This window comes from Cyprinodon tularosa, unplaced genomic scaffold, assembly GCF_016077235.1.
Source record: "Cyprinodon tularosa strain WSP-4 unplaced genomic scaffold, ASM1607723v1 ctg722, whole genome shotgun sequence".
In the NCBI taxonomy this organism is placed as follows: domain Eukaryota; kingdom Metazoa; phylum Chordata; class Actinopteri; order Cyprinodontiformes; family Cyprinodontidae; genus Cyprinodon; species Cyprinodon tularosa.
In genome coordinates this window covers 174276-187580 of record NW_024039477.1, presented here as the reverse complement: position 1 = coordinate 187580, position 13305 = coordinate 174276, and the positions used below count along the sequence as shown (strand labels likewise).

General features: G+C 40.7%; 1 protein-coding gene across 6 annotated transcripts in view; it reads left to right on the top strand.

Moving 5' to 3' along the window:
* Nucleotides 1-204: 204 nt before the first annotated feature.
* Nucleotides 205-13305, top strand: part of mrtfab (myocardin related transcription factor Ab) — a 76106-nt gene continuing 63005 nt past the window's right edge. For 3 of the 6 annotated variants that reach the window (XM_038269178.1, XM_038269186.1, XM_038269184.1), the window contains exons 1-2: nucleotides 206-488; nucleotides 961-1025. The gene's annotated coding sequence lies outside the window, so the exon portion shown is untranslated. Of the gene's footprint in view, nucleotides 489-960; nucleotides 1026-13305 lie in introns of all 6 variants that reach the window. The other 3 variants (XM_038269182.1, XM_038269180.1, XM_038269179.1) reach the window with 2 other exon arrangements.

Sequence of the window (13305 nt, the reverse complement as noted above, 5' to 3'; positions counted from 1 at the left end):
ACTTTTTTCCCCATATTAAACTGAAATAATATTTAAAAAATCAGTTAACTTTTTTTATTTCTGCAGTGGCCCTAATCCTCTTCCATACTAAATAAATAAAAGTCAATAAAAGTTGGCCTGGGCTCGCTGTCTCTTGCAGTACCCAGATTTGGACGGTAGGTGGAGACATAAACTACAAATCAAGGCTTATTAGACATTAGCTAGTTTTGCTCTGCAAACAACTCCGCTATTCCCCTCCTGGTTAATCATTACAAATGTTTTACATATGGAGTAGTTTTATCTAATTCTCTCCTCGCAGTGTGGAGTTTGTGTTGTTGCTAAAGAGCTGAAGTCAAGCCGTGGGAACGATGCTGTGAAGGAAGTGGGCACGTCGCGTCCCACGCAGAGGAGGCTTTTCCGGTTAAAGTTTCCTTTGTGATTCGGAAGTCGCACCGTGATGCTGAAGCTGTTGATCCTCACACTCAGCGCAGAAGTGGCAGACCTGACCTGTAAGCATGGCCGTGGATGACGCATGTTGGCTGGTTCTAGGTGTAGAAGGAGGCGGCAGGTAGCCGGCTGGCTGTCCGGCTTAGCGGCACCGCCTGCCCGCTGAGGGCTGCTAGCTGCTGCGCTAACTGCGGGGCTCTGGAGCCACAATCCCGGGAACCGTTCGGACCAGGCCGGTTCTGTTAGTGGGTGTGTGGTTGTGTTGTGTGAGTGTGACTGCTGGGCAGGTTTAGCGGGATGAGAGGCAGCTCCCATCCAGACAGGCTAGCATTAGCCTAGCCTGCGTGTGTTTTGAACAGTGACAGCTGACATCCTGAAGGCCTCCTGAAAGCTGGATTCCTCCAGCAGCTCATGCCTGCAGCTTCTTCTGTTAAACACGCAGGAAGCTTCTCTTTGCTCTGATCCAAACCTCTCATCTCACCGTCAGGATAAACCAAGCAGACTAATGCTTCCTCCTCTCATGTTTTTCTCCAGCTAATCGGATGGACGCCTCCACCTGCTGAAATGGAGAAGATCCTCTTGAACCTCTGGTAAAGCAGGTAAGCATCATTGTTTTTTTGTTTTGTTTTTTAAATCTAATCCTTATGGATGACATCTGATCTGTTCCTGTTTGGCTGTGACTCCATCCTTGAGAGAAATATCAGCTGTGCTGCTGCCATCAACACCTTTGTTTATAGATGTTGGAGCTTGGCCTGTTTTCCAGTGTAGTCCTGTTTCTCTGACTGTGACTAACTGGATGTGCTCTCTTCATCCTCTGACATGGGAGCTGGCTCAGAGCTCGTCTGCCTGGCTGTGTGTTTCCTGGATGGGGCCGCCTTTTACAGTTGCTTTTTGCATCTCTGCTTGGGTCTCCTTGAACCCCAGTCGGCCTCAGCAGATGGCCGCTCACACTGAGCCTGGTTCTGCTGGAGGTTTCTTCCTGTTACAGTTTTTCTGGACTGTTTACACACATTTCTGAAAACATGCCTCGTATTCTCAGAACTCTACACACAAATCCAACAAACACACACACAATGGGCAAAACCCTTCAATTCTCCTGCAAAATGAAACTTTACATTCAAAACAGTTTTATCTCTTCACAAAAGGCCATTTTGTGTTCAGATGACACACACAAACTATCATATGAACAGACAATTAAAAAAAGCATTTAAACACTGATGTGCTCAGTGTAAAACACCATTCTCCATTCATCATAATGACTTTTTGTTCAGTGTTACACTTACTACAGACATTAAATACATAAGTGCGTTGTAAAATATTTTAGAATATTGTTTTTATACTCAGAACACACAAATATACTGTAACAAACATGTTTTATTTTTCCCACAAAACAATGTACACAGTGTACATCCCAACTGACACAAAGTTGCACATACAGTGCAGAAGATTTTACTGTATACAGTTACAGTAATAATAAAAAAACAAAACAAAATAAACTATGCTGCATCCTCTCTTCTGTTTCGGTCTGGCCACAGCACCTCATCTACATCACAAGCAATGTTTTCCCTGGCCAAGCAGCGGGGGAAATATCGCCTAGCATGGCGAATCCAGCCATGAAAAGCATCAACTGCTATATCTCCACATGCGTCTTCCATAGCTTGGAAAAGGGGTATACGCGTTTCTGAATTTAGGTCGTACACTTTCCATCTCCAGGCAGAAAAAAATTCCTCAATAGGATTGAGGAATGGAGAATATGGAGGGAGATAAACAACTGAAAAGCGTGGGGGGTCAGTGAACCAGTTATGAACCAGAGCAGCCCGGTGGAAGCTTACGTTGTCCCAAATGACAACGTACCTGAGCTGCTCTGGGCCGTCTATCTGATCTGGTGGAATGAGTGTTGTGTAGGGTGTCCAGGAATGTGATCAGATGGGCAGTGTTGTAGGGGCCAAGGGTAGCATGGTGATGGATGATGCCATGGTCGGTCATCGCTGCACACATTGTGATGTTCCCTCTGCGCTGGCCAGGGACTTCAACAATGGCACGCTGGCCGATTATATTCCTTCCCCTCCTTCGTCTTTTTGTGAGGTTGAATCCAACCTCATCAATGAAGAAGAACTGGTGCTCCACTGCATCCACCTCCAGCTCAAGGACTCTCTGAAACACACATGACAATATCAGAAGTAGACATGGAGCGGTCTCTATTGTGAAGCACAATCATTATGATTACAATATAATAGAAAGAAATATGTATGATTTGTACAATGTTGACAGTATGCATCAAAGGTGGGAATGTACTGTATAGGACGTACTTGCACATAGTTATATCGCAATTCTTTGACCCTTTCTGAATTGCGCTCAAATGGCACCCTGTAGACCTGCTTCATCCTCAGTTTATTTCTGTGCAAGACACGGTCCAGCGTTGATAAACTTACCCTATCAATATTTTGAAATATCTCATTGTTTTCTATTATTTTTCTTTGTATTTGCCGTAAGGTAATGGCATTATTTTCAAGAACCATGTTCATGATCTCTGTTTCCTGTTCAGGAGACAGAAGACGGCCCCGTCCACCTCTTGTTGGTAATCTTTCAGTTCTGCAATACAAAGAGTGCAATACTGTAAATACTGTGTAGGAATACATTTCCCAAATACTCGAAACACAATGTCCTACAGAACAGTCCACAGGTAATACTGTACTACTGTACTCATTGAGTACTGTATTGATATGCAGTACTGCAGTTTTGTAGTGAGAGTAGATTTCTTACCTATTCTCATTGCGGAAAGTCCGGATGATGGATGCTACAGTGTACCTGCTCAAATTTGGCTGTACTCTTTGCCCAGCCTCCCTCATTGTTAGGCCATGGTTGACCACATGGTCAACCAAAGTTGCTCGGATCTCATCAGAAATGATTGTCCTTGGCCTTCCTCGTCCTCGTCCTCCCCATCGTCCTCCTCTTACTCTCACTCCTCTGGCTCTGGCTCTGCCTCTGCCTCTGTTTACAACATTGGCCTCCATTGCTCCAAAACAGAAGAGCTCACCTGTTGCCCTTCTATGCTAAAGCTCTGATTGCTGAGTGGAAACATGTGTGTTAGGTGTTTGCCCATGTGAGGAGTCAGTGTGCATAGTAGGGAAATTAACTTTAGAGTTTTGAATAACAGTGTGTTCCTTGTGAAAACAAAAGATTTTCTTCATGACAATTGTGTGTAGAGTTTTGGAAAAAGTGTGTTTTAGAACTGCAATTTGAGTGTAAAGCAGGAATTGTGCTTGTAGTTTAGCAGAATTGGTTCAGGGGGTTGGTGCATGAGTTACATTTTGTGGTCATTGTGTTTCAAGTACCAATATTTGTGTGTAAACAATCGAGAAAAACTGTAAAAGGGAGTTGTTTCTCTCCACTGTCCCTACAAGCATGCTTAGTGTGAGGGATTGCTGAAGAGTCATTGAGTCGTTGCAATCAGCTCGTTTTTCTTAGATAGAAAACTTTGAATAAATTTGACTGGATGATCTGGTTGAACTGTCTCAATAAAGTGCCTTGAGATGACATGTGCACTATAGAAATAAACGGAATTGAATTGATTGTTTTTCCTGTTTCAACTTTTAAAGGAAAAGTCTGGTCAGCAAGGAATAATCAATGGATCATTATTTATACCTAAAACTAATACATTTGGTGTGATTTGATGAATTTAGTGTTAATCCGTAAAAAAATAAAAACAATAATTTCTGAGTCTGGGAGCGGCCATTTTTCCCCAAATGTAGTAACACCTTCCTCCTGCCATCTTCCAGCAGTGACGTCACGGTGCGGTTAGCTTTTTAGGTTGGAATACATCGGGTAAAAGTAAAAAAAAAAAAAGAGTTATTCCACCTTTCTGATTCCTGATCCTCCACGGACGGGTTGGTCGTTGGATCGCCAACTTGAAGAGGGAGGATTTGCCATCGAACTTCTGGCCAGAGAAAAAACCCGTAATATGTAGCCAACATTTGGAAGAAGAATGTTTTCAAGATGACTTGGATAATAGCGCGTTGTGACAAACACCAGATACAGCACTGGGACTTGATCAACAGCCGATACCGCACCGTGATGTCACAAACCAGTAGGTGGCAGTAGTGTTCTTTGACAAACATGGACGCCTCCAGTAAAACACATTCAAAGGAAAACAAAGCTGAAGTTGGCTTCGGATTCGGGAAATGATTAAAGGGCGATTGTGAAACCTTCTCTGATTTGTGAAACTCCAATAAAGGCAGATTTCAGCAATTTCTTCCCCCTCTGTCCTTCATAAAGTTTCACAAATTCCAGACCTGGTTTTAATTATTCTACGAATAATTCAGAATAATCTAGTCTAGATGTTGTAGTTTCTTTTGTTTTTAAATTAGAGTAGATTAAAGATGCTGAAGGTAGGGAAAAATGCCCAACTTCAGCTTCGTCAAATGGAATTGCTTTTATTTACACTTATACACTTATAATTGATTGAACAGGATGTAATATCTTTCATATTTAAAGTGCTTTCAGAAGTTTGAATTCTGAATATGAGCGGACTTTTCTTGTAAAAGAATCCAGGCTGTCTGGACGTGCTTTTGCATCACTTTTCTACTATTGCGCTTGCATTTCAGCGAGGCTAGTGTGGGCGTGTGCAGAGAGGAATGTGCGTCTCTTTCTCCACTGCTTTGCTGCAGAGCGTGTTGGAACAGCAGCCATCTGCTGGGAAAAACCAGGACCTGATGTTCCACCTCTGAAAGGTCACCTTAAAGGAAGAGATTGATTGGACGTGGAACCCGATAAGCCAAAGGAAGCCCGGGTTACCATGCATCCATTCAAAGCTGCTCTCATTGCTCCGTCATGCCATGTTGGCAGCTGACATGTTGGCATGTTATCACATGTTGTTTTCAGGCTGTCACTTGTGTACAGCCAGCGAAACATTGGATCAGAGATTGCTCTGTGAACAACAAACGTTATCTCAGACCTGTTTGCTGTGGGGTCTCACTTAAACCCCAGAGACAGAAGCCACCGTCTGTTCCTCAGAAACACTCTGTCATGTTTTTGATGCAGCTCTTTGACAACATTAGTAGAACTGGAAGGTATCGGTGCGTTGGATGAAATATTCCCCTTTTAAACAACTATAATGTTTAATGTAATTTGTCAAAGTAGAACAAACAAATGATTTTCTTTTTAGAATCCTATGAGACAGAGCAGCACTAAGTGGCTTCTTCTAGTAAAATGTTTGTTTCTGTGTCGTTGAATACGGAGTGAATTTTGTTCCAAGACCAGTGGTGGAAAGTAAAGATGGACATTTACTTGATCACTGTTCTTTACTTGAGTGCTCTTTTTTTGCTTTCCCGCCACTCCATTTTCAGGAAGCCCTTAGTTCCTTGTTCCTTTTGGCTCAGCTTAGCTTTTTAATCCACTGTTGCTGTTTTTCTTTCTTGAAATGTCATTTCAACATGGCGGATAGTAACCCTTAGGACTAAATCAGGACGCCACTGTTGACTTAATGACGTGCGGGAGATTTGAGGAACTCGGGGCACTTGTTATTAATTGTTTATTATTTTGTTAAAGTGTCAGTTGTTGCCATGTGGCCAAGTTGTTCAGTAGGATGAGTCTCAAAGCAGAGGTTTAGTTTCTTTAAGGGATAGGAAGGTTTATGAAAACCGTCCGAACCGTTCGGTTCGACTGTCTCGGTTCGGTTCATGCGCTGCTCCTTTTTCTCATAGGCGAAGCGTTTACACTCCCGAGCAGAAGGTGGCGGTACTGCGACCAAAGCCAACCACCGGTAGTAAACAAGAAGAAGAAGAAGCGAAGCAGCAGAAAAAAATCAGTTGTTGTGGAGAATTGTGTGGGTATGGCGAGTGGGAAAGAACAGGAGTTGGAAGACGCGCCAGCAGCACTTTATAGGTCTGCTGTATGGGAGCGCTTTGCATTTAGAGTGACCTTTAATGACGGCGGAGAGAAAGCTGTGGATAAAAGTGCTACAGTGTGTAGGCATTGTGCAACACGTTTTGTTTATGCTAACAGCAACATGTCAGGCTAACAATCAGCATATACCGAACAGAACCGAAAACCATGACCACGAAACGGTGAACCGAACCGAACCGTGGATTTTGTGAACCGTTCCACCCCTAGTGTGTTTATGGTAATAGATTTAACCTTAAACCTCTATTCCGTAGTGAAAATGTGAGGAGAATCAATACTCTCCTGTTTTCCTTTTGGTTTGTTTTTAAATAAGAAATAATAATCTAAATATCTGTCCTTATTTTATGTGCATTTTTATACTGAAGTGCTTTCCAGGTGGTGTAGGATCTATAGCAGGTGGTTCTACGCATCAATACACCAAGTTGTTTGTGGAAGTAAAATTACTCTGAAAAATAGACAGAAATGTACTGATATTAAAAATATTGATTTTTAATTTTGAACACTTGAAGGTAAAGTGTAGGATTTTTCTGAATTTTTGAAAAGATTATTTATTATTAAACACGTGTGAGAGCATGCATAAGCCCATTTCCCCTCCTGCACGCTCTGGTTAAAAGTTTCTGTTCGCATCGCTCATACAAGAAGATTTCCAATTTTCCACTATGAAAATGGGGATTAGAATGTAGGACGGCCTCACGTAAACATATCTCACCAGAATGATTGACATTTAGGAGGACCACTAAGTTTGATGATCCACTTGGAAAAAAATACATCCTCCACTATACCTTTAAGTGTTTTCAAAAGTGAGTATTTAAATACTTTAACTTGAGTGGACGTTTGAGTGAGTAACTTTAAGTTGTAGTTGAGTAAGAGTTGACTGTGAGTATTAATACTTTTACTGAAGTAATACTACTTCGTCCACCACTGTCCAAGATACATTTCAATTGGTCTGCATGGATGTTGGCAACAAAAGGATTAGTCTATCTTTAAGGAGGTATTCCCTTTGATCTCCTCCTCCATTTTAGATGTGATTAAGAAGTTCTAGCCCTTTGGTTGCCCTAGGCGAGATTGAGTTTTGCCCCCCCCCCCCCCCCCCCCCCCCCCACTTTTGCCGTGCAAAATACCAGTACTGTTTTCAGCATCTGTTTAGTGCTTCATTGAGTTGTGTTTACAGTTCCACAAAGAGTGCTGTGCGGTGAATTGTGCCTACAGCTGTGCAAAGTGTGTGTTACAAAATTGCAAATTGAGTGCAAAGCAGTGTTTGTTCTTTTAGTTTTGTGAACTCAGTGAGTGGATTTGCTATAAGTATTAATAGTTTTAGAAATTGTGCTATAAGAATCAAGGTTGTGTTTAAGCATTCAGAAAAAACTGTAACTTAGCATGGAGTGATGCATAGACAAATACCAGAATAGGTTTCAGTACCTTTTCTTTTTTATTATTTCAAATAATTTATTACACACTCAAAGATAGGACTGTGCAAAAACACTTTTAACCATCTGTAAGGACACTTAGGTAAAGTATAACTAAAAAACTGGATTGAATCAATGAATGAATTTATTTCAGACAATTAACAAATTTAACACACATTAAACAAATATTAAATAAATCAAGTTCACAGACCAGTGAGATGCATAAACAAAAAACAAAAAAATACAATACAGTTCAGTAAAATACAGTTCTGTTTTATGCCTCATTCTTGTAAGTTTAAAATGTTCCAATGCTCCTGAATGCACCATAGCTTTCTGACGCGCAGCGAACGCATCTCACTGGTCTGTGAACGCTGTGCTGTGTAGATGCGCGTTTGATTTTCCACTTAAGAGAAACCTTTGCAAACTCCAAACTCACGTCGGCTATCACGGTTTAGTGTTGTGTGTAAATAGCAAGAGACCACAACAAATAAATCAGCCGTACCTTGGTCAAAATCTTTGGATTTAATGTTGTTCAAAAAATCCGTAATTTTGTAAATTAATCTGCCAAATAACCACAACTTTTTCCCCACGAGAGGTATTTTTAAACGTTTTTATATCATTAATATAAGAACCTAAGCTCCATTGAACATATTTTAATCCGTTTTCCTCGTCGATATGCAGTTCAACAGAGCGAGGCACGCTCCCGCGACTGGGATGCATATTTCGGCAGGCATGCACTTTTGGGCATAACACCTGTTGACGTCCAATCTCCACTCATTGTCCGACTCGCTGTTGTTCGTCCGCTGCCTTCTCTTCATCTGAAACATCTGGGTCGAACATGTGAGGCTCCAGACACAAATATTCTTCCTCCGATACATCAGAATGGTTTCCTGGTAGGAATCGCTCGGTTGAAGTCGAAATTTTGCTTTCAGATTTCTCGTTTTGGCTATCGCATTTAGTGCAGTAGATCGCCATGAACGCTCCCGTTCTGACGTCACGACTTCCGGGTTGGAGGGCGCTTGAAAAGTGATCAGAATCTTTTCCGATTTTCTCTTAAATGTGAAAAAATAAATATAAAAACGGTGGTATATTTATTTGTTCATATTTTGCTATTTATATATACGTAAGGTGAAGTCAAACTGACGGACGCTTCATAACCGGTTTAATTCGCTTTTTTTTCTAATTCTATGATTAATGGGAAGTAAGCCTAAGGGCGACGCTAGAGGGCGCCCCCAACACATTTGTCGCCCTAGGCAATTGCCTAGCTGGCCTATAGGAATCGCCGGCCCTGCAGTTGACCATAATATTCTTTTAGAAAGACTTGAATATTTTGTTGGAATTAAAGGAACAGCACTAGACTGGTTTAAATCTGATCTATCTGATCGAATTCAGTTTGTTCACGTTAATGATAAATCTTCCTCATCTCAAAGGTTACCTGTGGAGTACCACAGGGATCAGTGCTAGGACCAATTCTCTTTACTTTATACATGCTCCCAAGTGATAGAGTTATTAGACAGCATGGGATTAATTTCCACTGTTACGCTGATGATACCCAGCTATATCTGTCTATAAATCCAGATGAAGCTAACCCATTACATAGATTACAGGCATGTCTTGAAGACATAAAAACCTGGATGACTCTTAACTTTCTGCTTCTGAATGCAGACAAAACAGAAGTTATAGTCTTTGGACCAGAGTCTCTGAAAAAGAAGCTGATTAGCCAGTCACTTCATTTGGATGGGATTAAACTGATTTCAGATAATAAAGTAAAAAATCTTGGTGTTGTTTTTGATCAGGACCTGTCATTTAAATCCCATATCAAAGAGGTTTCTAGAATTTTCTTCTTTCATCTTAGGAATATTGCAAAAATGAGAAATCTGCTGTCCAGGGGTGATGCTGAGAAACTAGTCCATGCATTTGTTACTTGAAGGCTGGACCATTGTAATTCTTTACTATCAGGAAGTCCACAAACTGTAGTTAAAAGCCTTCAGCTGATCCAAAATGCTGCAGCCAGAGTTCTGATGAAAATTAAATCATCCAGTCAAATTGGTTCAAAGTTTTCACTCTAAGGAAAACCAGTTGATTGCATCGACTCATTGACTCTTCAGCAATCCGTCACACTAAGCATGCTTGTAGCGACAGTGGAGAGGAAAAACTCCCTTTTAACAGGAAGAAACCTCCAGCAGAACCAGGCTCAGTGTGAGCGGCCATCTGCTGAGGCCGACTGGGGTTCAAGGAGACAGAAGCAGACATAGAAAAAGAAGCATAGATACAAAAGGCAACTGTCAACCAGCTCCACAGGCGGCCCCGTCCAGGAAACACGCAGCCAGGCAGACGAGCTCCTAATGGCTAGAGCATTGCGATTGGGTTACAGAGGTTCTGAGATCAAGCCCCAACCCACAGAATGACACTGGGTCCCTGAGTAAGACCCTTAACCCCACACTGCTCCCTGAGCGCAGCACAATGGCAACCCACTGCTCCCCAAGGCTATGGCTAAAATGCAGAGATTTAATCTTGTTGCTTTTATGCTTGTGACAATGAAATCACATCCTTCCACCCAATTTATGCACGCTTATCCCTGCTGGGGCCACAAGGGTTGCTGGTGCCCATCTCCAGCTGGGTCCACCCTGGACAGGTCGCCAGTCCATTTCAGGGCAACACAGAGAAAAACAGGACAAACAACCATTCACACACACACTCACACCTAAGGAGGATCTAGAGAAACAATTAACCTAACAGACATGTTTTTGGACTGTGGGGGGAAGCTGGTGTTCCCAGAGAGACCGGGGCCGGTAATCGAACCCGGAACCTTCTTGCTGAGCAGCGCGTAATTTAATCACAATAAAGTTGAATTCTATTCTATTGTATTCTAAATTCCAACACCATGTTATTTATTAAAATGATTTTCAAACGTTTAAGTTTTGGATTGTGTCCCCAAATTTTAATTTACAAAATGTGTTTTTTGTTGTTGTTTTGTTTCAACAATATTGGAACAAAATTCACTCCATAATGGAATAGGACGCTCTCCTCGAAGCTCGAACTCTAAAGGTGCTTTCACACAGCGAGGGCAGAAGAGGGTCTCCCCAAGCCGATCAACAGTTGTTCATCGAGAACATTTTAGCAGCCGTCTGTAATGCTACATTTCACCTATTTACTAGATACTTGACAGGAAATGCTATGGGGTTGCCAGGGGTAACGGCAAATGGAGATTGTGAAACAGTATATATTATGTTCAATGCCAGCGCAAGTAGGACATTTTATGCAATAACTTTATATCCAGAAACAAGCGCAGTGCCAACGTCTGCTAGGATGGTGACGTCAAAATAAAAAAATTTAAACTGAAGGCAGCACAAAGCATTCAGAATCTATAACAAATAATTTAAATAATCTTTAATATCTCTGAACCAAAAGTAGCACAAGTGATCATTTAACTGCATTAACGAAGCAGCGACAAATCAGTCTGTTATTTTTCACGTGGGCAGGGCGTCAGCTTCACGCAGCTGAAGCCCCTCCGGCTTGATGATGCGGTCTGTGGTGATAACATGGAGCATCCGAAGACACAGCTGTGAAATCCCAGCAGTGATCGCAGAAATCACGGCGCTCACCCTCAATGCACCTGAACTGGGTTGCCATCTTCTCAGACGATTAAAAAGCATTCCCTCAGCCTGCGGCTGCGGCCACCGTGTCTCACTGTGGGGGCGGGGAGTTAAATGAAGTGGTTTTCCAGAGAGCATAACGTTTTGCATGGCTGAGCCATACATTTCCATTTGTTTCATCTGACAGCAGCTGTTTGCTGTTTGCTCTGCATGGCTGCTGACAAACTTTCCTCTATCTGGGCTTTATTCACCATTGAAATGATTTCTGAAAGCTGTTTTTATTTGAGGGTTATACAGTAAAGGGGACTTAAGTACGGCTGGAAGCAAAGACCAGTTTTTCATTTGTTTTAATATCTATGGAGAGAACTTTGATCCATAATCGTTAAAATTGGAAATGGAAACATTAGAAAAATGGAAAAAAACTATTTTTATACAAAAAAAAATGTTTTTGAGGGTAAAATGTTTTTCTTTTAACTTTTAGGTTGTATTTGAATAAAATAAAAGTTTTTAAATGCTCTGTCATCTTTTAAAATTAAAAGTATTTTTACTAAAGCAATTCATTAAAAAAATGCAATTATTGTATGCTAAAAAAAACAAAAATGAAACCTAGCAAAAAATGAGAAAATAAAAGAATGAAAATGTATTAAGTAAAATACTAAAGACAAAATATGAGTACTCCGGCCATACACTGTGCGATTTAACCCTGCGCTTTCGTCATACAGAGTTACCCCCTGTACAATACATGATGCACGATCAGCTGAATGTCGGGCCCATCGAAAATTCTCGCATGACTGGAAAGTGGGCCTGAAAAGTTATGCTTAAAACAGTTTTTTTGATTCAGACATTTTTCAGTTTCATTTCTATATATATATATATATATATATATATATATATATATATAATATATATATATATATATATATATAATATATATATATTTTTTTTCTTTTTTTTTTTCTTACTTTGCACTTACAAAACATGTTTTTTGCTGCAACAATAATGGACCAAAACCCACTCCATAGACACCATCTGTCCTTCTGGTTTATCACTTTAAATCCTAATTGAAACAACTGATTTCTCTTTGTGTAACGAGACAAAGTAGAAAATCTGCTGATTGGTCCTCAGAGTTTCTGTTGTGCTTCTCTCCTCCCGTCTTACTGGGTAAACACTCAGAACCGGTCTCTAACTGGTCCTTTATCTAACATCTTAGCTAATTATCACTTTAATTCCAGCTGAGGATCATTGTCTCTTTCTCCAAATGCCTCGAGCTGTTAAATTGTTAGAATGACTAAATGTCTGGAAGTGAAAGAGAAACTATTACCGGCTTAAATAGGGAGATTAAAATCTGCCTGTCTCTAAGAGCTGTAACAGTTGTTTAAAGCTCAAACATGCAAATTGTGTCCCGGCTCTGTTAGTTCCCAGCCTATGGCTCGCACTCTCTTTCTTTCCTTAATTTGTTTTTCATGGTACCTTGTTTCCAGGAACAGATAGCTAACCATGTTTTTCCTAAAGCCTTTATTCTTTTGATCTTACTTTTTGTCTGAGCTGGCATCAAATCATGGAGCAGATGTTCCACCCTACGATACACAGTGGGTGATTATAATCCTGGATGTTAGCATCATGGTTACTGTTAGATCTGCTGAAATCTTTATATAATCTAGGGCTGAAAAAAGCAGTCAGATTAATGATGACTAATCGATTATTGAAATAATCGTCGATCATAAACTGGAGAATAGAGACTGTAAAACATGCCTTTAGATGATAGATGATAGAGCCACCAATTTGGGGAAGGAATTATATCAAAATAATATTTTGAATGAATGTTTCTGTCTGTCAATATTCTCTATCTAGAACTCCTCAAGTGGAAGAGTTTTAATTTCAGCTGGTTTACTTTCATACAAAATCTTTAAGAACCTTTGGCTATCCGATTATTAAATCGATTCATCAAAAAAATAATCTGCAGATAAATGGATTTG